The following is a 22,771-nucleotide window of genomic DNA, read 5'->3' on the forward strand; positions in this document are numbered from 1 at the left end:
TGAGTCCAGAGTTGCCCCGGCCAGCGCAAGTGCTCCGACCCCTGCTGCTACGACCGCGGTCCCAGAAGAGGCGCCTGGCGCGGCGACGCTGAGCGAGGCCGCAGCCACGCTAGGTGCGGCCCGCCAAATCCAGGCCGCCGCAGCGACACCCCGCCTGGCCCGCAAAGGTCCGACTGCCACGGCGATACTCATCCGTGCCGCAGGTGTGACGCTGACCCAGGCTGCCACCCTGCTGAGCCCAGTCCGCCAAGACCCCACCGCAGCCGCGACGCTCGTCCGAGCCGCAAGTGAGATGCTGAACCAGGCCGCAGCCCCGCCAGGTGCGGCCCGTCAAGCCCCGATCACTGCAGCGACGCCCAGCTCTACCTGCACGGCCCCCATTGAGGATGCGACGCCAATTCAGACCGCGGCTGCAATGCCCGGTCCGGCCCGCCAAGAACTGGCCGCAACAGCGACGCAGATCCAGGCCGCCGCCATACAGGGCGCGGCCCGCCAAGACCAGGCCGCCGCCACACAGGGCGCGGCCCGCCAAGACCAGGCCGCCGCCATACAGGGCGCGGCCCGCCAAGAGATTGCATCACCATTTACCCCGGCCTGCAAGGCCAGAGCAGACACCGCTCCCCAGCCTAAGGAAGTCCCTAGTAGGAAATCCCTGATAGGTGAAGACTCCGCATACTGGCAGCTGAAGGCTGACCTGGAGGCCAAGTTCCCACAGGAGATGGTGGATCAGTACATGCTCCCTCCGCACACCCCTAAGGCAACCCCTGCGGCAACCACGCCGAAGAGTCCACCGCCTGGGCCAGCTGAGGAACACTCATCCCCAGCGCTGCCACGACCAGAGTGCAGCGAAGAACTAAGGGGGAGAGGAGGGCAAGAAGCTGAGGAGTTGCCCCCGGAGCCAGCAGCAGTGCTAGTCCCAGAGCCGGAGATGCTGCCATATTCCCGCTGGGACGAGGAAGACCTGACACCTCCTGCTGACGAAGAAGACCTGCCCAACCTGGGAGCTTGTAAGCTGCACTTCGCAGAATCCAGCCCGCAAGACACAGCGCCGCAGTAGAACTCAGTTTTCCCCTGCACCGCCATCCCCAGAGCAGAGAGATGACATCACGGCCAGAGACCTACAAGAAAAAAGGTTCCTGAGAAGAGCCAAAGCACAGGTCCGAGGACCCCTTTGCAGAGGAGTAGTGGAGGACTTCAGCCTCAAGTCAGGATACGGGTTCATCGTAGCACCTGGTATCAAAGAAGGCATTTTTGTCAATAGGAGAGACGTCAGAGCTAATCTGCCCAGAGGACACCCTGGCAGAAACTTGAAGATGGGAGACTCCGTACAGTTCACCATGCACCAAGGAGAAAGGGGGTGGTATGCGCTAGATGTAGTGCCATGTCCCAAAGAAGAAGAAAGAAAAGACAAAGGACCTACTGACGAGACAACTACAGATGAGGAAAAAGGTCAAGAAAGCAACAGGTGCCGCAGCCCTACAGGCCCAAGCCCTGGAGAGGAGGAATCTGCATAAGTTTAAGTAAAGTACAGCAAGTTTTGACCAGTTTGGAAAGTTTGTTTTGCAACGTTTTAAAGTTCAAGAATGTGCCCACATAAACTATTGTGAGAAATAAACCTTAAGGCTATGAACTGGCTATAGCCACAAACTCTCGCAGTGTAAATAGTTACACCAGAGGGCACCACCACCACCAGAGTCAGCCTGTTTAGGGGCTTGGCTCGTCTGCAACCAGGAGGAGCCCGTCCGTATATAGGGCCTTGGCTCGCCTGCGACCAGAGAGCATGCCTGTTTATGGGGCCTGGCTCTCCACCACAAAGAGGGTACCTGGTCAGCACCAACTGTGGAGGCCGCCTCTACATCCTGCCAGAAGAGGCTGAAGGCGCGGATCCACCAAGCCAGGTATACCCTGAAACCACCAGCCCATGAAAGCCGCCTCTACATCCTGCCAGAAGTGGCTGAAGGCGCGGCCAACGGGAGAGGCAGATTGGAGGAAAGGTCTGGGGAAGTAGATGGCCCAGATCTGGTTACCAAAAGGACCGGTGACCTGCCTCCTGAAAGGGTTTGGGTGGGTTAACGGACTTGTGGGTGGAGGGTGGTGATGTATGGTACCTGGTGCTTTTAAAATGTTTTACATGTTTTAATGTTTTATGCATTTTAAAATGTTGTCTTGCAGCCCGAGGACGTGCTGGTGATAACTAAGGGGGAATGTGGCGCCCCTGACCTGGTCGGGCACCACTGAGTACTGCACCCATGCTGGGGACAGTACAACACAGGTAATCCAGAAGGCTGACTGGGGTGTGGTACACAGGCGCATAGTGATCAGGTCTCACACATGTACCTTTGAGAGGACCCCTGGGGATCCCAGGAGGGGGAAAAGCCTTCACCTTCACTGGAATAGTGGAGGGGGCCAAAAGCCTCCATCTCCTCTCAAGGGGTGTGGTAAGAGAGTCTGGTTGCTAGGTGGCGTAGGCAGGCACAAAAGGGAAAAGAGAAGGAGGAGTAAAGAGTCTAGAGTCTGCAGCAGAGTGTGGAGGAGTGAGGAGCAGGAAAGTGAAGCTCAGACAGGAGCAGCAGTGAAGGTCCCAGATGTGAGCCGGTTCAGAGCAGAGTCCAGGGAGCTCCGAGGAGAGCTGACCCCTTCCCCTGGGCTGCTGTAGTCTGACAGCGTCCGCGCAGTGGCTACCGACGGGGGAGAACGGTCAACTAGGAGTGCTACCCGAAATCCATCTTCAGCTAGAGAGAGAGCAATGGAGTGGGAAGTAAGGAGACTGCTAGAGAGTACCAGGCCCAAACGGGCGGCAGATCCCGAAGCGGAGATAGATCCAGCTTTCTTTTGCTAAACCTGCCGGTGTGGGGCTCTCAAAGCCCACGCCACAACACCACAAAAGCCGCAGCCACGTAGCCACAGTTAGGGCCCATAGGTCACAGGAGGCAAGCAGCTGGAGTGGCCTGGTCCAGGCGACAAGCAAACGGCAAACGAAGGGGAGAGAGGCTGCAGCATCTTCCCTGGGTGACCCCCATAGGGACTCAAAGTCGGGGTTACCCCAAACCACCAAGGGCTAAGGAAGGCGAGTTAGTAGTCACCCTCACAAGTCAGCCTGAAGGACACTTGGTTCCCACTTGGTTCATCCCAGCTACGCCCGGGTCACTCACCCTGCCATCAACTGTGAGTAAAAACCCTGAAAGACATCCTGCCTGTGTTGAGTCATTCTGCGCCTTGTAGTTCTACACATCTACACAGGGCCCTGGGGCTTGCCTCACTCTCAGGAGGCTACTACAACTGGCTGCACCCACCATCAGCCCCAGGCATCCCTTAACCTGCAGTGGCGGTCCCCACTGACCGCAAATCTGAGAGTGGCGTCACGACAAACTATAAAGGAAGTTTCCTACCTGTGACCAGACAGATCCATCTACGTGGAGTCCCTGAAGGTAATGCACCGACACAGCGTCCCCGGGGCTTCACACTCTGAATACCTGATTTTAAGAACGGGAACGTCTCTGGATATAAAGAGGCGGTGTCGTTGGACCTTATCTCAGCACTTCAGGTCTAGGAGTGCGAGGGAACTTTTATCTCTCTTGTCTTGTACATTCTCCTTGTCTGTTGTTGGAGACATTGTCTTAACTGCTACAGTGATACAGATATGTTATATCTTATACTAGATTGCAAGGTACCGGATTAAAATATTTCATAAGTTCTAATATTATATTGGCTAAGTGTCTGCATGTCATTTATAATATATTGTGTTATGATTGAAGATGAGCGAACCCGAACTGTTAAGTTCGGGGTTCATACCAGACACGATGTTCAGAGCTCGAACTCCAACACATACTTTTAAAAAAAGTCTGTGTCCAATTTTGAATGCTGATCGTTTGCTAATAAAGTTTGTTGAAAGGCTGCAGTGCAACCTATTAACAATTTGGCCCTTCCCAGCCTAAAAATAGCAGCCCCCAGCCACTTCAGAAGTGGCACATGCATTATATGCACCAATTCTGGCACTTTGCCCAGCTTTTCCTGATTGCTTTTGTGTGGTGGCAATCGGATTAATACTTTTGGGGCTGATGTCAGCTGTGAATTGACAGCTGGCATCAATCCCAGGGGTTAGTAATGGAGAGGTGTCTATCAGACACCTCCATTACTAACCCGGCTGGAAAAAAAAAGTTCACGGATGGCATATGTGCCTTTTGTGAATAATAGAATATTGCAGATTATTGTTACTAGAGTTTGTTATGGGACGTTGATCCAGGGAACTAGTCTGATTGCCATAAGTGGAGTCGGGAAGGAATTTTTCCCCTAATATGGGGCAATTAGCATCTGCCTCATGGGGTTCTTGCCTTCCTCTGGATCAGCACATTAGCTTTTAGAATGAACTTGATGGACTTAGGTCTTTCAGCCTTAAAGCTATGAAACTGTCTTTGTATTGAGGCTCAAGGGTGTAGGCCGGGGTTTCTGTGGGACCAGCATTAATGGAGTGTTTTGCTACAAGTCTATCCCAGGAAGCCTTTTTGAGCTGATGTCCTTAGACAGATCCCAACATTTAGGGAGGAAAAAGCTTTAGTTAGTTAAAGGGGTTTTCACATGAGCAAACTTAATTTTTAGCCTACATTTTAATTAATAGATCTTGGAATAATAATAATTTACAGAAGTGGATGTAATTAAAAAAAATGTTATTGTGGTGAGATAATCTTATATGTGTCTCCCTGCAATGTACTGTGTAATGGCTGTGTCTGTCCGTACAGGGATATGGTCTGATCATACTCCTAGGCAGGGGAGGACTTAAAAAAGTATGCAGACATTACAGAACATAAACACAAATTATTCTTTCTTTGAGGAAAAAGATTTTTTAAAAGAAAGTTTAACTTTATATGTGGGGAAACCCCTTTAAGGGTGAATTAAAAGCAAATCCACAGAAAGATTTAGGGTTTTTTCTTGCTATATTGAACCTTGAGGAATTTTAATTCCATTTTCTGTGGCTTTGCATTTAATTTTAGGTAGGGACTCGCAAGATAATGAGGACCCTTGACGTGGGTTGCGAGCTTGTATATTTTGGCCAAAATATTGACCCATGCCACATAAATTATATATATTTGCACATTATATCTCTTTTTATGCAGGATGCAGCCAAGCCCATCTATGTTGGCCTTGTAAACTAGGGTGTCTGTGATTGTGGGGTGCACTGATAGAGTGCTGGGCAGCCCGCCTAATCTAATAATATGGGCGTCACTAATAGGCTGTAAGCCAGGCACTGTGCACTTCATGTGTGTGACCAGCCCAATATTCAGGCCTTCTCTGTGTGCAATGTTAATACTGAGCAATCACCCCCTCCATGATTTGGCAGGTTGTAAGTGGTTGTCTCATCAGTGTTTTGCACATGTATTACCTCCATAGTTATCAAGGAGGGCTGCTCCATCCGGTTACTGCATTACATTCTGTGACCTGGGCAGGTAAATACTGTTGCCCATTTTTTGCTATATTGAACTTATAACATTTTGTGAAATGTTAATTTCTCTGTGGCTTTGCTTATAATTTTAGTATAGGGACTCACAAAACAATGAGGACCCTTAACATTGGGTTGTGAGCTTACGTATTTTGGCCAAAATATTAACCAATACCTCATTTATTTATATTTTTATGTACACGATTCTCGATTACAGCCAATCCCATCTATGTTGGTCTTGTAAACTAGGGTGTCTTTCCCGGTGGAGTGCAATGATAGAGGGTTTGTTTAGTCTGATCTAATAGTAGGGGCTTCATTAATAGGCTTGTAAGCCAGGCGCACTCTGCACTAAAATTACCCGCCCCGTATACATGTGTCGCGGGCGGAGGGGCCGCGCTCGCTACGCTCGGGTCCGCGGCTGCTGCTGCTGCTCGGTGGCTCGAGCGGTGGGCCGGACCCGGGAACTCGAGCAGCGCTCCTCGCCCACAAGTGAAAAGGGGGTGGTTTGTTTTGGGAGATAGTCCCTGACGCCACCCACGGGTCGTGGTGATAATGGGCACCACCGCTGCTGGTGACGGGGATCCCGGGAGCGATGGTAGGGAGCAGCTAGGATGTTGTCCCCTCCGTGGGTAGGGGTTGGTGATCCCGGGGCCTGGTGGCGGTACGGGGAGGCAGAGTAGCTGGGGTGCAGGATTGCAGGGGCAGGGCGGCGCGATGCCGGATGGCACTGTTGTACTCACTCGGACACAGATGCACAGAGTCTCTGGTAAACTAAACGGCCGGATGGACGGGTCCCGCAGCCGGCTGCAGTGTCTTTGCTCTCCCCGGACAGGTTGATGGTGGCTGTCTTTCCCTGCACCTTGTTAGAATGTTCTGACTCCTTTGGTTACCCACCGGTAGTTCGCTCCCCGGCGTACATGTACCGAAGGAGCCCGTTTTGCCCGCAGGCGCTGGCCCTTGGATCTCTAGCCTAAGGCGTTGTCTGTCTATCCTCACGGTGTGGGTGGTTGCCTTCTGTCGGGTCTTGGATGTTAGGGAACCCCTGGGGTTCCGGTCACTCTCGGATTTGACCGTTGTCGGCGGCTCCTAGCCTAGTCGGGGTCCGATGGCCCTGCCTTGTTGCGCTTGGTACAACTCTGCTCCCCGGCTCGGTACCGGCGGGCCAACAGCTGACCCCGGTCCTACGGTTTTGCTGACTTGTACCACCTCCTGCAGACGGCCACCACCGTCTGCCGACCTTGCTGTTTGCGTCCGGGCCCCTACCCAGACACCGACAGTTTTCTCCTCCTCACACTTCCACTGTCTACTCAAATCTAAACTGAACTAAAAACTGACTGCTTTCTCCCGCCTCCAGGCCTGTGAACTCCTTGGTGGGTGGGGACAACCGCCTGGCTCCGCCCCACCTGGTGTGAACATCAAGACTGGAGGGTGGCAACAAGTGTTTTGTTTGACTGGTGTTACTATCCAGGGAAGGGGTGTGTGTGGTGTTATGTCTATGACTATCTGGCTAGTCCAGGGCGTCACATTCCCCCTTGGTGAAATGCAGAACGTCCGCGGGCTGCCCATCCATCACCGGTTTTATTTTTCTGTAAAAGATAAATAACAAAGAACAGTATGCATTTTCAAATCTTCCCTTATGGGAGGCATGTCACTTAAATGTTGCAAAACATTAGTAAAAACACTTTTAATAATAAAGGACAGGTTCATGTTCCTCTGCTTCCCCACCCAAGCAACCTAAACCTTGATGCTGCCCCTAAGAAATGGGCAGCACCCCTCTTCCCCAGTCCGGAAGCAGGAACTCGGTTCCAGATCACTCAAGCGGGAATGGGTACGGTGTCTCGCACCCGGCTGTCACTTCAGGGCGCCAAACGTCCAGGGGGACTCCTGACCCCCGGAGGATGGTCACCGGTCCTGGTGGTGACCGGACCCCAGCCTACTCTGCTGCGGGTCCTTCCTCCAATCTGCCTCTCCGGAGGCGGCAACGGAACACAGCCCAGCAAATTATTTACAAGCCACAAGTTCATGGTTGGCCTGCAAGTTCTCGGCCTTGTCTCTGAAAGGGCTAGTGGAAACACATAGAGTCCCTACGGGGACAACTTATTTGCAACGGATGGTAAAATCAACTTGTTGAAAATCAGGTTACAAACTCGGATGATTAATATTCATTCATTCAATATTTACACAATCACCATGTGGCACCCCTAGATGGCAGTTTCCCTGTACCTAAGCGGGGGCCTACCTAGGTTTGGGCGTGTGGACCTTCTGGGCCCAATGTCGTCAGTGGAGGGCAATGGGACAGAGGAGACAACCGGTTCCTCCTCCCGTCTGTCAGATATGGCAGGTGGAGACCCAAGGGGAGGGGGTATAGATGCATCCCTAGGCGCTAGCTCGAGTGGCTCACTGGCGGGCGTTTCCGTCTCCATTTCTATCACGGGTTGTGGGAACATTATCACCGGAATAATCACTGCACCGTTCTGCATAGGCCAGTTTGCTGGAAAATTGCCCATCACTGTGTGGATGACCTCTTTCCTCTTTTCCCCGCTCGGCGTGGGAACCGGATTCTCATTTGCCAATCTCAAGGGATGGGGGCATTTCTTCAAGTGGTCCCTGGAAACTGTAGATGTAGTCTTCCCCTGGTCGCGACTGATCAAATAGGTCTTCTCATTCTCCCATTCAGTGGGCTGTATGACATACGGGGCCTTTTCCCATTGATCATCAAGCTTATGGGTTCTTCTCTTCCGTTTTAGCACTACATCCCCCGGTTCAAAAGGGACAGCTGGAGCTCGTTTGTTGAAGCGTTGTTCTTGTTTCTCGCGGCTTTGACGGAGATTCTTTTTTACATATTCCTGGACCCGTCGGTATTGAGTTTGCCGCCAGGTATCCCAGTCAGCCGTCGAAGGGAGAGCTTCTGGAACCTCAAAGTCCATCTCCAGGTCCACCAGCAGCCGGCCCGGTCGGGCTCTCATCAGATACGCCGGAGTGCATTTGGTAGAACCACAGGGAATGTTATTGTACATGTCTACCAGGTCAGGCAGTTTCTCTGGCCACAGATTCCGTACTTCCAATGGTAATACCTTGAGGAGATCCAGAACCAGGTGGTTCATCTTCTCACACGTCCCATTAGTCTGGGCATAGTATGGCGTGGTCCTGATCTTCTTACAGCCGTATAATTGGCAAAACTCTTGAAACACCTCTGCTTCAAAGGCTGAACCCTGGTCCGTTAGCACCCTCTCTGGGTATCCGTGCGGTCGACAAAAGTAGGCCTGGAATGCCCTAGCTGCGGTACGGCCGGTCAGATCTTTGATTGGAACAACCACCATGAATCTTGAGTAGTGGTCCACAATGGTCAAGGCATAGGTATATCCATTCCGGCTGGGTGTAAGCTTGACGTGGTCCAAGGCGACCAACTCCAGCGGTTGATGGGTGATTATTGGCCTTAGAGGGGCCTTCTGACTGGCCTCGTCCCTTCTTCTCAGTGCACAGGGACCGCACTCTCGGTACCAGGCCTCTACAGACTCCCGCATTCCACTCCAATAGGTCCGTTCCCTCAATAGCATCTCCAGCTTATTCCAACCAAAGTGCTCGGTACCGTCATGGTAAGCTTGTAGAACTTTGGGCACGTTAGCCTGAGGAACCACCAGCTGGCGAAACTTCTCATGAGTCTTTGGGTTAATCAGTTTCCGATACAGCTTCCCTTGATGTAGGCACAGCCGGGCCCTTTCCTTCCATAACCGCTGAGCCTCTGGGAAAGCAGCGGGGTCCATTCTGGAGGAACCCCGTTCAATCATGGTTTTGACCAGCTGAACAGCAGGCGCCTGATCTTGAGCTTCTTGCCATCCCTGACTGGGTAACGGGTCCAGGTTCACCTGTTGTTGACTGACACAGGGCTTTTCAGCCAGTGGCCGGTGAAACGATGGAAACTCGATTTCTTCAAGGTCATCATCTTCCGTTCCTCCATCAAGTAGGCGTGGCATTCGGGACAGCGCATCCGCGTTGGTGTTCTTGTGGCCGGCTTTGTATTTGATAGTGAAGTCGTAGTTAGACAGCCGAGCCACCCACCTTTATTCTAGAGCGCCCAACTTGGCCATATCCAGGTGGGTCAACGGATTATTATCCGTGTAGACAGTGAATTTTGCCGCGGCAAGGTAATGCTTAAACCTTTCGGTGATTGCCCATACCAGGGCCAAGAACTCGAGCTTGAAGGAGCTGTAATTCTCAGGGTTTCTTTCCGTGGGCCTGAGTTTCCTGCTGGCATAGGCGATCACCTTTTCTTTCCCGTCCTGGACTTGGGACAAGACCGCCCCTAGGCCCACATTGCTGGCGTCGGTGTAGAGGACGAACGGAAGACCATAGTCAGGGTACACTAGAATCTCTTCCCCGGTCAAGGCCGACTTCAGTTGGTGGAAGGACTCCTCATGCTTCTCTTCCCACACCAACGGGGGTCCAGGGGCTCTGCCACCCCTGGTCTGTCCCACGAGGAGGTCTTGAATAGGTGCAGCCTTCTTCGTGTACTCCTTGATAAAGCGGCGATAATAGCCCACCAGGCCCAGGAACTGCCTCACCTCTCTCACTGTGGTCGGTCGCGGCCAGTCCCGGATAGCCGTGATCTTCTCGGGATCTGGGGCGACACCTTCTGCGCTCACCACGTGTCCGAGGTACTGTACCCTAGGCTTCAGTAGGTGGCACTTGGAGGGCTTTAGCTTCATCTCATACTTGGCAAGGGACGCGAACACTTCAGCCAGGTGCTCCAGGTGGGCGTCGTACGTCTGTGAGTATACGATCACATCGTCCAGATACAGCAAGACAGTTTCGAAATTGAGATGTCCCAGGCAGCACTCCATGAGCCGTTGGAAGGTTCCAGGGGCATTGCACAGCCCAAATGGCATGCTGTTGAACTCGCAGAGTCCCATGGGAGTGGCAAATGCAGTCTTCTCGTGGTCCTCCGGTGCGACTGCCACCTGCCAGTATCCGCTGGTAAGGTCAAGGGTAGAGAAGAAGTTAGCAGTCTTCAGCGCAGCTAGCGACTCTTTGATACGGGGGAGAGGATAGGCATCTTTATGCATTATCTGGTTGATCTTCCGGTAATCCACACACATTCTCATGGTGCCATCCTTCTTCTTCACCAGTACCAGCGGAGCTGCCCAGGGACTACAACTATCCCAAATGACCCCTGCCTCCTTCATGTTCCTCAACATGTCCTTGGCGTATTGATAATTTGCTGGCGGGATAGGCCTTTACCTTTCTTTGATAGGTGGATGTATGCCTGTAGGGATATGGTGTTGAACCCCTTTAATCCTCCCGAAATCTAATGGGTGTTTGCTGAAAACCTGTTCATACTCCTGTACTACCCTGTATACCCCCTCTTTGTGATGCGTGGGTGTAGCTTCAGTGCCTACATGCAGCTCCTGGCACCACTCCTCTAACTGTTCAGGGGGTATGTGGTTACTGGCAGGAGGTGTAGAGGCAGAAGGGGCGGCTTCATGAATGGTGTGAGGGTCTAGGGTAAGCAGCTTGGCAAGGGTAGCGTAACGGGGGAGCCTAACTTCTTCCTCCCCACAATTCAGTACTCTCACAGGCACTCTCCCCTTTTTGACGTCAACCACCCCTCTGGCCGCCATCACCGTGGGCCAGTGCTCAGAAGGCGTGGGCTCCACCATCGCTGGGTAGTCGCGCCCCTGTGGACCTACTGCTGCCCTGCACCAAATCATCATCTCGCTTCTTGGTGGCACCACCAAGGGGGCCACATCCATCACCCTTACTCCACCAATCTCTCCACCCGTCGAATTCACTTGTTGCCGATATAGGAGGGCCCGGATCTCACGTTGCACTGCCCTCTTTCGGCCTCCTCCTGCAGTGGCGGCAAACTGCTGCAACAAACTCAGCACCTCACTCATACAATGCTCCATTACATTAGTCCCTAGAATTACTTTTGGGTTATGGTCACTGGGTTCATTCCTCACCACAATCATTCCCTGGTGCTTTAGCTCCACACGTCCCACGGTCAGGGCCACTTGTTTGTATCCCACCTGGGTCAGAGGGAGTCCATTGGCCACGACAAGGGTCAGGCTATCATCAGGGGGAGCAAGTTCACCAGTACCCCAATACTGCTGGTACAATGTATATGGCATAGTGATTACCTGTGATCCTGTGTCCAATAGGGCCATGAGCGGGATGCCGTCCACTGCCAGAGGGATGATGGGGCGAGCTCCAGCGTACCAGTCTCGCCAGTCAGGGTGGTGTCTACTCCTGAGGATTGGCCCTTGGCCCCAGGGGTTGCTCGTTTAACGGGCATCGCCTAGAGTAGTGGCCAGGCTTGCTGCATCTGTAACAAATAGGAGGCCCATACCGTGAATCGTTGGTCCTTCTCTGCTGCATCCAGGGGACGTCCTCCGGGCTGTCGGCGAGCTGGATCTTCCCTGGGGGCTTGACTCTCGTTGGAGGCTGGAGTGCTGCGAGGATTTTGGCGCGGTCTCCATCCATGCGGCGGACCTGGGCAGCCAGTTCCTCCATCATCCCAACAGGCGCTGCAGGGGCCGGTAGAGCCGGGAGAGGAGGTGCCACCGAGATGGGAGCAGTTTCGGCCGGCCATGGGGCTGCTTCGTAAGCGTCGGGTGTTGGGGCTTGCAGAGCCTTGATGGCCCGCTCTTTCAATACTGCAAAGTCCAGATCGGGGTGTTCCAGGGCCCACAGCCGTAGCTGCTTGCGGTCTTCCGTGGACCCTAGCCCTTGCAGGAATTGTTCTACTAGCATCTTATTGCTGTCCACATCGTTAATAGTGTCCACCCGCTTCAGCGTACGGAAGGCTGTTTGCAGGCGCAAGGCATCGTCTCTTATATTATCCGCAGGCCGCTGTCGGCACTGATAAAACTGCATCCGCAACTCCGCTTCCGTGCGGGTCTCAAAAGCGGTTTGGAGTTTCTCAAAAATGGTAGTCACTGAGACCTGGTCCGTGTCAGTCCAGGTCTCCGTCTCCTGCTCAGCCGCGCCGGTTAGCTGCCCTAGCACTACCGCTGCCCGTTGTCTGCCGGTCAAGGGATACAAATCGAGGACTGGGCTAATCTTTTTCCGGAACACCTGCAAATCATCAGGCTTCCCATCATACTGCGGTAGCCAGGTAGCACCAGGCACATAGGGCAGGAAGAACGGCATTACCTGGGCGACCGCTGGACCCGTGGCCTCCCCCGCTCCTGCGCCCTGAGCTAGGGCCGCCCCATTTGCGTCTTCGAGCGCCGCCGCAGCTGCGACCGCCGCTCCTCCGACGGCTCTGTCAGGCGCAGACATCTTTTTCCCATTCCACCTTGGTTCTTTCCAGCACTTCCTTTTTCTAGGGGCGAGGCTTCACTTTCGCGCCTTCCCTGCTCGGGGAAGACGCTCAAGCGGGAAATCTTCGCGCCCAAAGATGGCGGAACTTCAAATTTTTTGCCCGGACGCCGCCGGCGGGGACTACAAGGCACACTTCTACCGGTAGGTAGATTGGTTCTATCCTGTTCGTGACGCCAAGTTGTCGCGGGCAAAGGGGCCGCGCTCGCTACGCTCGGGTCCGCGGCTGCTGCTCGGTGGCTCGAGCGGTGGGCCGGACCCGAGGACTCGAGCAGCGCTCCTCGCTCACGAGTGAAAAGGGGGTGGTTTGTTTTAGGAGATAGTTTGTGACACCTCCCACGGGTTGTGGTGATAATGGGCACCACCGCTTCTGGTGACGGGGATCCCGGGAGCGATGGTAGGGAGCAGCTAGGATGTTGTACCCTCCGTGGGTAGGGGTTGGTGATCCCAGGGCCCGGTGGCGGTACGGGGAGGCAGAGTAGCCGGGGTGCAGGGTTGCAGGGGCAGCGTGGCGCGATGCCGGATGGCACTGTTGTACTCACTCGGACACAGATGTACAGAGTCTCTGGTAAACCAAACGGCCGGATGGACGGGTCCCGCAGCTGGCTGCAGTGTCTTTGCTCTCCCCGGACAGGTTGATGGTGGCTATCTCTCCCTGCACCTTGTTAGAATGTTCTGACTCCTGTGGTTACCCACCGGTAGTCCACTCCTCGGCGTACATGTACCGAAGGAGCCTGTTTTGTCCGCAGGTGCTGGCCCTTGGATCTCTAGCCTAAGGCGGTGGCTGTCTATCCTCACGGTGTGGGTGGTTGCCTTCTGTCGGGTCTTGGATGTTAGGGAACACGTGGGGTTCCAGTCACTCTCGGATTTGACCGTTGTCAGCGGCTCCTAGCCTAGTCGGGGTCCGATGGCCCTGCCTTGTTGTGCTTGGTACAACTCTGCTCCCCGGCTCGGTACCGGCGGGCCAACGCCCGACCCCGGTCCTACGGTTTTACTGACTTGTACCACCTCCTGCAGACGGCCACCACCATCTGCCGACCTTGTTGTTTGTGTCCAGGCCCCTACCCAGACACCGACAGTTTTCTCCTCCTCACACTTCCACTGTCTACTCAAATCTAATCTGAACTAAAAACTGACTGCTTTCTACCACCTCCAGGCCTGTGAACTCCTCGGTGGGTTGGGCCAACTGCCTGGCTCCGCCCCACCTGGTGTGAACATCAAGACTGGAGGGTGGCAACAAGGGTTTTGTTTGACTGGTGTTACTATCCAGGGAAGGGGTGTGTGTGGTGTTATGTCTGTGACTACCTGGCTAGTCCAGGGCGTCACACATGCATAATGCCTGTGCAATTTTAATACTGAGCAATCATCCCCTCCATGAATTGGTAGGTTGTGAGTGGTTGTCTCATCAGTATTTTGCCCATGTGCTGCCTTTATCTTTATCAAGGAGGGCTGCTGTATCCTTTTAGTGCATCAGTTTTTGTGACCTGGGCAAATAAATACTGTTGCCTTTTCGTTTGCTATGTTTAACTTATTGTTAAATCAGCCACTAGCCTCAAGCTCGCTCCTCCGGCCAGCAGCTACTCTGTAGGAACCTGAAGACCCATCTCTTCCAATAAGCCTACAACCTACAATAGCCCTCAGTCCAGTACACCACTGCGCAACCAGCTCTGTCCTCAATTATTGTACCATCACCCATTCCCTGTAGACTGTGAGCCCTCGCGGGTAGGGTCCTCTCTCCTCCTATACCAGTCTGTTTTGTATTGTTAATGATTGTTGTACGTATACCATCTTTCACTTGTAAAGTGTCACGGGCGGAGGGGACGCGCTCGCCACGCTCGGGTCCGGGCCTTCTGCTGCTGCTCGGTGGCTCGAGTGGTGGGCCGGACCCGGGGACTCGAGCAGTGCTCCTCGTCTACGAGTGAAAAGGGGGTGGTTTGTTTAGGGAGATAGTTCGTGACGCCACCCACTGGTCGTGGTGATAAAGGGCACCACCGCTGATGGTGGCGGGGATCCCGGGAGCGATGGTATGGAGCAGCTAGGATGTTATCCCCTCCGTGGGTAGGGGTTGGTGATCCCGGGGCCCGGTGGTGTAACGGGGAGGCTGGATGGCTGGGGTGCAGGGTTGCAGGGGCAGCGCGGCTCGGTGCTGGATGGCACTGGTGTACTCACTCAGGCAGTCAATGACAGAGTCTCTGGTAAACAAAACGGCTGGATGGACGGGTCCCGCAGCCGGCTACAGTTTTTGTGCTCTCCCCGGACGGCTGATGGTGGCTGTCTTTCCCTGCACCTTGTTAGAATGTTCTGACTCCTGTGGTTGCCCACCGGTAGTCCGCTCCCCGGCGTATAGGTACCGAAGGAGCCCGTTTTGCCCGCAGGCACTAGCCCTTGGATCTCTAGCCTATGGCGGTGGCTGTATATCCTCACGGTGTGGACTGTTGCCTTCTGCCGGGTCTTTGTTGTTGGGAAACCCCTGGGGTTCCGGTCACACTTGGATTTGACCGTTCTCGGCGGCTCCAAGCCTAGTCAGGGTCCGATGGCCCTGCCTGTGTGCTTAGCTTCACTCCACTCCCCGGTTGGGTACCAGCCACCGCCCGACCCCAGTCCTACGGTTCCGCAGAGATCCACTAACTCCTGCAGACAGCCACCACCGTCTGCCAACCTTGATGTTTGTGTCTGGGCCCCTACCCAGACACCGTCAGTTTTCTGACCTTTCACTTTCAACTCTCAAACTAAACTGTCTCTTTTCCCACCTCCAGACCTGTTAACTCCTCGGTGGGTGGGGACAACCACCTGGCTCCGCCCCACCTGGTGTGGACATCAGACCCTGGAGGGAGGCAACAAGGGTTTTTGTCTGACTGGTGTGACTGTCCAGGGGAGAGGGGTGTGTGTGGTGTTATGTCTGTGACTACCTGGCTAGTCCAGGGCATCACATTCCCCCTTGGTGAATTGCAGACCGTCCGCGGGCTGCCCGTCCATCACCGGTTTCATTTTTCTGTAAAAGATAAATTAACATTTAAAACATTTAACACAAGCATATTTTTAGTTCTTCCCTTACGGGAGGCATGGCACTTTAACAAACATTAAACATTGCAAACATTAATAAACATTTTTAATAATGACGGACGGATTCATGTTCATCCGCTTCCCCACCCAAGTAACCTAAACCTTGATACTGCCCCTAAGAAACGGGCAGCACCCCTCTACCCCAGTCCGGAAGCAGGAACTCGGTTCCAGGTCACCCAAGCGGGAACGGGTACGGTATCTCACACCCGGCTGTCACTTCAGGGGACCCCACGTCCAGGGGGAACCCTGACCCCCGGAGGATGACCACCGGTCCTGGTGGTGGCCGGGCCCCAGCCTACTCCGCTGCGGGCCCTTCCTCCAATCTGCCTCTCCGAAGGCGGCACGGAAAACGGCCCACAAACTATTTACAAGGCCACAAGTTTGTGGTTGGCCTGCAAGTTCTCAGCCTTGTCTCTTAGCGGTCACTCACGCAACAGGGAACGGGGCAACAGTGGTCTCATCGGAGACTTGCTGTAGGGTCCCAACGGGAACTGCCAGTTGGGTCCCAGGGGATATCCACAACACCAGACTCCGGTACAGCTTCCTCCTGCAGCTTTCCCACAGTCCACCACCGGACAGCACGAGCCCCCAATGCCACCCTCACTCAGGGGTGACACTGTCCCACAGGGCTCCATTTTCAGCTGCCGGCGGTGCGGGTACGACTGCTCCTCCAACCGGACTCTTTAATCTTGAGGGTCAACTGGAACATCAATAGGGTCCCGATGGGGACCGACAGCAAGGTAGCCGGGAACCGCTACCGCATCAGCATCCTTTTTCTCCAAGCAGCAGTCTTATGGCACAGCTGCCGTAGCTGCCGCTCCGGGTCAGTTGGTGTGGGGGATGGGCCCAGCCGGAGTCCCTCCGTGCCAGCTATGACCGGCACCTTCAGTAGGGAGGGGCCCCGATGTGACATGGCCTGCTCTGCCGCTTGGCAGCTACATCCCCGCGGTGCCTCGGCCAAGGCTAGGTGTCTGGGAGCGGTCAGCGTGACTTGCGGTGCTAGCGTCTGATCGAGGATCACCTCCATTGCGGCCAGGATGAAAGCCGGGACGGGTGCCAGGGTGGTGACAATGGTAGGGTCCGAGCCTTCTCCCACAGATGCTGCGGGCTCCGCTACCGGTGACAGGGGTAACGGGTCGGTGAGGGTGGTGACCGCGGGCGTGGGCAGTGAGGAAGGTGGCGTAGTGGATGGCAGCAGGCCGGGCCCCTCAGACGCAGCGGCCGTTCCCTCGGGGACATAGTGGCATGGGTCGCTTACCCACTCCTCTGAGATCACCTCAACTCCAGATGCCCGCACGGTTGCAACCAGGCCCTTCTTCTCCGACGTCCACTCCACCATCATGGAGTGGACCTTGGTCTGGAGTTCCTGGCACACCTTGCTGCTGGATCCAGGAACGAGTTCTGGCAGAGTCCTGGCATCCCTGCACTCTGTAGTGCTAATTACATGCGGTCGTTAAGCACCGCCGCTCCTGCGGCCAGCGTTCCTCCGACGGCTCCGCAAGGCGCAGACATCTTTTTACCGTCCCCCCTTGGTTCTTTCTAGCACTTTCTCTTTGGGGGCGGGGCTTCACTTTCGCACCTTCCCTGCTCGGGGAAGACGCTCGAGCGGGAAATCTTCGCGCCAAAGATGGCGGCACTTCAAATTTTTCGGCCGGACGCCGCCGGCGGGGACTGCAAGGCGCACTTCTACCGGTAGGTAGATTGGTTCTATCCTGTTCGCAGACGCCAAGTTGTCGCGGGCGGAGGGGACGTGCTCGCCACGCTCGGGTCCGGGGGCTCTGCTGCTCCTCGGTGGCTCGAGCGGTGGGCCGGACCTGGGGACTCGAGCAGCGCTCCTCGTCCACGAGTGAAAAGGTGGTGGTTTGTTTAGGGAGATAGTTCGTGACGCCACCCACGGGTTGTGGTGATAAAGGGCACCACCGCTGCTGGTGACGGGATCCCGGGAGCGATGGTAGGGCGCAGCTAGGATGTTGTCTCCTTTGTGGGTAGGGGTTGGTGATCCCGGGGCCCGGTGGTGTAACGGGGAGGCTGGATGGCTGGGGTGCAGGGTTGCAGGGGCAGCGCGGCGCGGTGCTGGATGGCACTGGTGTACTCACTCAGGCAGTCAATGACAGAGTCTCTGGTAAACAAAACGGCTAGATGGACGGGTCCCGCAGCCGGCTGCAGTGTTTGTGCTCTCCCCGGACGGCTGATGGTGGCTGTCTTTCCTTGCACCTGGTTAGAATGTTCTGACTCCTGTGGTTGCCCACCGGTAGTTCGCTCCCCGGCGTATAGGTACCAAAGGAGCCCATTTTGCCCACAGGCGCTGACCCTTGGATCTCTAGCCTATGGCGGTGGCTGTATATCCTCACGGTGTGGACTGTTGCCTTCTGTCGGGTCTTTGTTGTTGGGAAACCCCTGGGGTTCTGGTCACACTCAGATTTGACCGTTGTCGGCGGCTCCAAGCCTAGTCGGGGTCCGATGGCCCTGCCTGTGTGCTTAGCTTCACTCCACTCCACGGTTTGGTACCAGCGGCCCACCGCCCGACCCCGGTCCTACGGTTCCGCAGAGATCCACTAACTCCTGCAGACGGCCACCACCGTCTGCAAACCTTGCTGTTTGTGTCTGGGCCCCTACCCAGACACCGACAGTTTTCTGACCTTTCACTTTCAATTCTCAAACTAAACTGTCTCTTTTCCCGCCTCTAGACCTGTGAATTCCTAGGCTTTGTGGGGCCAACCGCCTGGCTCCGCCCCACCTGGTGTGGACATCAGACCCTGGAGGGAGGCAACAAGGGTTTTTGTCTGACTAGTGTGACTATCCAGGGGAGGGGGGGGGGTGTGGTGTTATGTCTGTGACTACCTGGCTAGTCCAGGGCATCACAAAAGCACCATGGAATAAATGGCGCTATGATAATAAATAATAATAGATGCCACTCATTGCCTGTGGTAAGTCTCTATACAGGGGTGTAAAAGTGAAGGCCAGGGTTCCTGTGGAACCTGTAGGATAGAGTGGCTAGTGTGAAGTCAGTCCTAGGAAGCCTTTTTGAGCCAACGGTGTCAGACAGGTCCTAACAAGAGAGTCGCAGTAGACAGTTTTTTCATTTAGGGTTGATTCAGCCACTCTAGTCTCAAGCTCGCTCCTCCAGCCAGCAGCTACTCTGCAGATACAGCCTTGGACCTGTGACACGTCGCAGTAGCAGAGGGGTGTGGGCTGCACTGCCAGGCTCAAGCAGAAGAGGGAAAGGGGACCATTGCCATGTGCATGTAGCAGAAAGGGTTCGAGAAGCAACACAGCAGAAGGGGCACAGTGACAGTCACTACAAGAGAGAGGCGTGCTGCCAGGTGCAGTAGGAGAGGGGTAAGGGGCACGCTACCAGGCGCACGGAGTAAAGGGGCGCTGGGGGTGCTGTTAGGCACTGAAGCAGAGTGGCGCACTGCCAGGTGCCACAGCAGAGAAGCTCACTGCCAGGAACAGTAACAGAGGGGCACGTTGCCAGGTTCAGCAGCCAGGAGCAATAGCAAAGAGGTGAGGGGCATGCTGCCAGGCACTGCAGCACAGTGGTGTGCTGCTAGCTGCCACAGCAGAAAGGCACGCTGCCCTGTGCAGTAGCAGAGGGACATGTTGTCAGGTGCATGCTCAGAGAGACAAGGGGCATGCCACCCAGCGCAGTAGCATAGAGACGTGCTGCCAGTTGCCACATCAGAGCAAAGGGGCGAGGGGAATACTGCCTGGCGCAAATTGCGCAGGGGCGAGGGACGCCCTACCATACGCAAGTAGCAAAGGGGCACACTGCCATGTGCAAGTAGTGAAAGACTGGCACATTGCCAGGCGCAGTAGCAGAGGGGCAAGGGACACAATGCAATTGTGACACCCTGGACTAGCCAGGTAGTCACAGACATAACACCACACACACACCCCTCCCCTGGATAGTCACACCAGTCAAACAAAAACCCTTGTTGCCTCCCTCCAGGGTTTGATGTTCACACCAGGTGGGGCGGAGCCAGGTGGTTGGCCCCACCCACCGAGGAGTTCACAGGTCTGGAGGCGGGAAAAGAGACAGATTAGTTTTGGAGGTGAAAGTGAGAGGTCAGAAACTGTCGGTATCTGGGTAGGGCCCCAGACACAAACAGCAAGGTTGGCAGACGGTGGTGGCCGTCTGCAGGAGTTAGTGGATCTTTGCAGAACCGTAGGACCGGGGTCGGGCGGTGGCCCGCCGGTACCGAACCGGGGAGTGGAGTGACGTTAAGCACACAGGCAGGGCCATCGGACCCCGACTAGGCTTGGAGCCGCCGACAACGATCAAATCCGAGTGTGAACAGAACCCCAGGGGTTTCCCAACAACCAAGACCCAACAGAAGGTAACAGTCCACACCGTGAGGATATACAGCCACCGCCATAGGCTAGAGATCCAAGGGCCAGCGCCTGCGGGCAAATCGGGCTCCTTCGGTACCTATACACCGGGGAGCAGACTACCGGTGGGCAACCACAGGAGTCAGAACATTCTAACAAGGTGCAGGCTAAATGGGAGAGAAAAGGCGCAATAGGGTCTTACCCGATATATTGGGCAAAAAACATAAAGAAGTGATGCACTCACCTGATCGGGTTGTGCCAGTCACAACTCCTTTAACAGCAAAAAGTGAGCGCCTGAGCGGTCCAGCAGCAGCCCTGTTACACAAGTGGAACATCAAAGGAAAACTGGAGAAAAAACAGGTTTTTTGCCGCACTTGAAGACCACAGACATTGATGTCAAAACAGATGATTCTTTTTATTATTTCATTCCTACGCGTTTCGGAGACCCCAACTGTCTCCTTCTTCAGGGAAAAGAACTCACGCCCCTGTGTCCCGGAGGGACCGGTCACTGCAGCTGAGGGGCCCGGTCTGTCCTCGCTCAGCCTGCTGCGTCCCCCGCTGCCCGCATTGGTCGTCGCCACCCCGCCGGTCGGCCCGTTGCTCCCGAACCCGGTAATAGATGACATCATTCCCGCCCGCGAAGATCCACCCGCAGGCGCTGCCCGTGAACAACAGCTTGCCTGGCCAGCACTGACCCCGCTCCCTTGGAAGGTGCCTGCTTCCTCCGACTCAGAGGCGGCCGCACCCGAAGAGGCCCCAGCAGTCCGCCCGGCCAGCACAGAGGTAGACGATGTCCGCCTCAGGCCCGAAAGGTGACACTGACCGCTCCTAAGCTCCAGGCCGCGACACAGCGGTGCCCCCCAATCCAGATGGTGCCGGTTGTGGCCCGCATCGGGGGGTGCCTGCTGGGCCCAACCCCCGCGCTAAAGGAGCCGCCATGTTGGGAGCGGCAGCCGAACCCGATGGGCCGGGAGATAGAGGCCCGGGAGAAAGTAAAGGCTGCTACATTGGCAAGCACTATCGAGGCCAAGGACGCTCTCCGAAAAGCCCCTCCCGAGGCACGGGGCCCGACCTTTGAAGGCCAAGTCCGGCAATTCTGCCCCCGGCGTGGATCGGGGTTTATTTATGAGCCAAGCCTGGAGGTGGAGGCGTTTTTCTCCTGGCGAGATGTGCACAGCCAGCTTCCCCTGGGACATCCGGAGTGTGACCTACAAGCGGGTGAGTTGGTCATCTACACCTGCCACATGGGAGAGAGAGGTTGGTTCGCCCTGGACATCCAAAGAAGGGTGAGCCGCAGTGATCTCGAGCAGTCCCGGTCACCTCCTCCGCCGTACAGTCCCAAGATGGATCCGGAGGAAGCGTACGACGGCGAACTCAAATAGTGGCAGCAGTCCTCCGTTACAACCCAGTTGTCCCCGTTGGGACCCCCAGCACCGTGTTTCACTTAAATGAATGAATGAACACCAATCATCCGAGTTTGTCACCTGATTATCAACAAGTTGATTATACCAGCCGTTGCCAACAAGTTGTCCCCGTAGGGACATTGTGTGTTACCTACTAGCCCGTTAAGAGACAAGGCTGAGAACTTGCAGGCCAACCACGAACTTGTGGCCTTATAAATAGTTTGTTGGGCTGTTTTCCGTTACCGTCTCCGGAGAGGCAGATTGGAGGAAGGGCCCGCAGCAGAGCAGGCTGGCGTCCGGCCACCACCAGGACCGGTGGCCATCCTCCGGGGTCCCCCTGGACGTGGGGTCCCCTGAAGTGACAGCCGGGTGTGAGACACCTTACCCGTTCCCGCTTGGGTGACCTGGAACCGAGTTCCTGCTTCCGGACTGAGGAAGAGGGGTGCTGCCCGTTTCTTAGGGGCAGCATCAAGGTTTAGGTTACTTGGGTGGGGAAGTGGATGAACATGAACTCGTCCGTTATTAAAAATGTTTATTAATGTTTGCAACGTTAAAGTGCCATGCCTCCCGTAAGGGAAGAACTACAAATATGCTTGTGTTAAATGTCTTATATGTTAATTTATATTTTACAGAAAAATAAAACCGGTGATGGACGGGCAGCCCGCGGACGGTCTGCATTTTACCAAGGGGGAATGTGACGCCCTGGACTAGCCAGGTAGTCAGAGACATAACACCACACACACCCCTTCCCCTGGATAGTCACATCAGTCAAACAAAAACCCTTGTTGCCTCCCTCCAGGGTCTGATGTCCACACCAGGTGGGGCGGAGCCAGGCGGTTGGCCCCACCCACCGAGGAGTTCACAGGTCTGGAGGCGGGAAAAGAGACAGATTAGTTTTGGAGGTGAAAGTGAGAGGTCAGAAACTGTCAGTGTCTGGGTAGGGGCCCAGACACAAACAGCAAGGTTGGCAGACGGTGGTGGCCGTCTGCAGGAGTTAGTGGATCTTTGCAGAACCGTAGGACCAGGGTCGGGCGGTGGCCCGCCGGTACCGAACCGGGGAGTGGAGTGAAGCTAAGCACAAAGGCAGGGCCATCGGACCCCGACTAGGCTTGGAGTCGCCGACAACGGTCAAATCCGAGTGTGACCGGAACCCCAGGGGTTTCCCAACAACCAAGACCCGACAGAAGGCAACAGTCCACACCGTGAGGATATACAGCCA

Source organism: Anomaloglossus baeobatrachus, chromosome 5, assembly GCF_048569485.1.
Source record: "Anomaloglossus baeobatrachus isolate aAnoBae1 chromosome 5, aAnoBae1.hap1, whole genome shotgun sequence".
In the NCBI taxonomy this organism is placed as follows: domain Eukaryota; kingdom Metazoa; phylum Chordata; class Amphibia; order Anura; family Aromobatidae; genus Anomaloglossus; species Anomaloglossus baeobatrachus.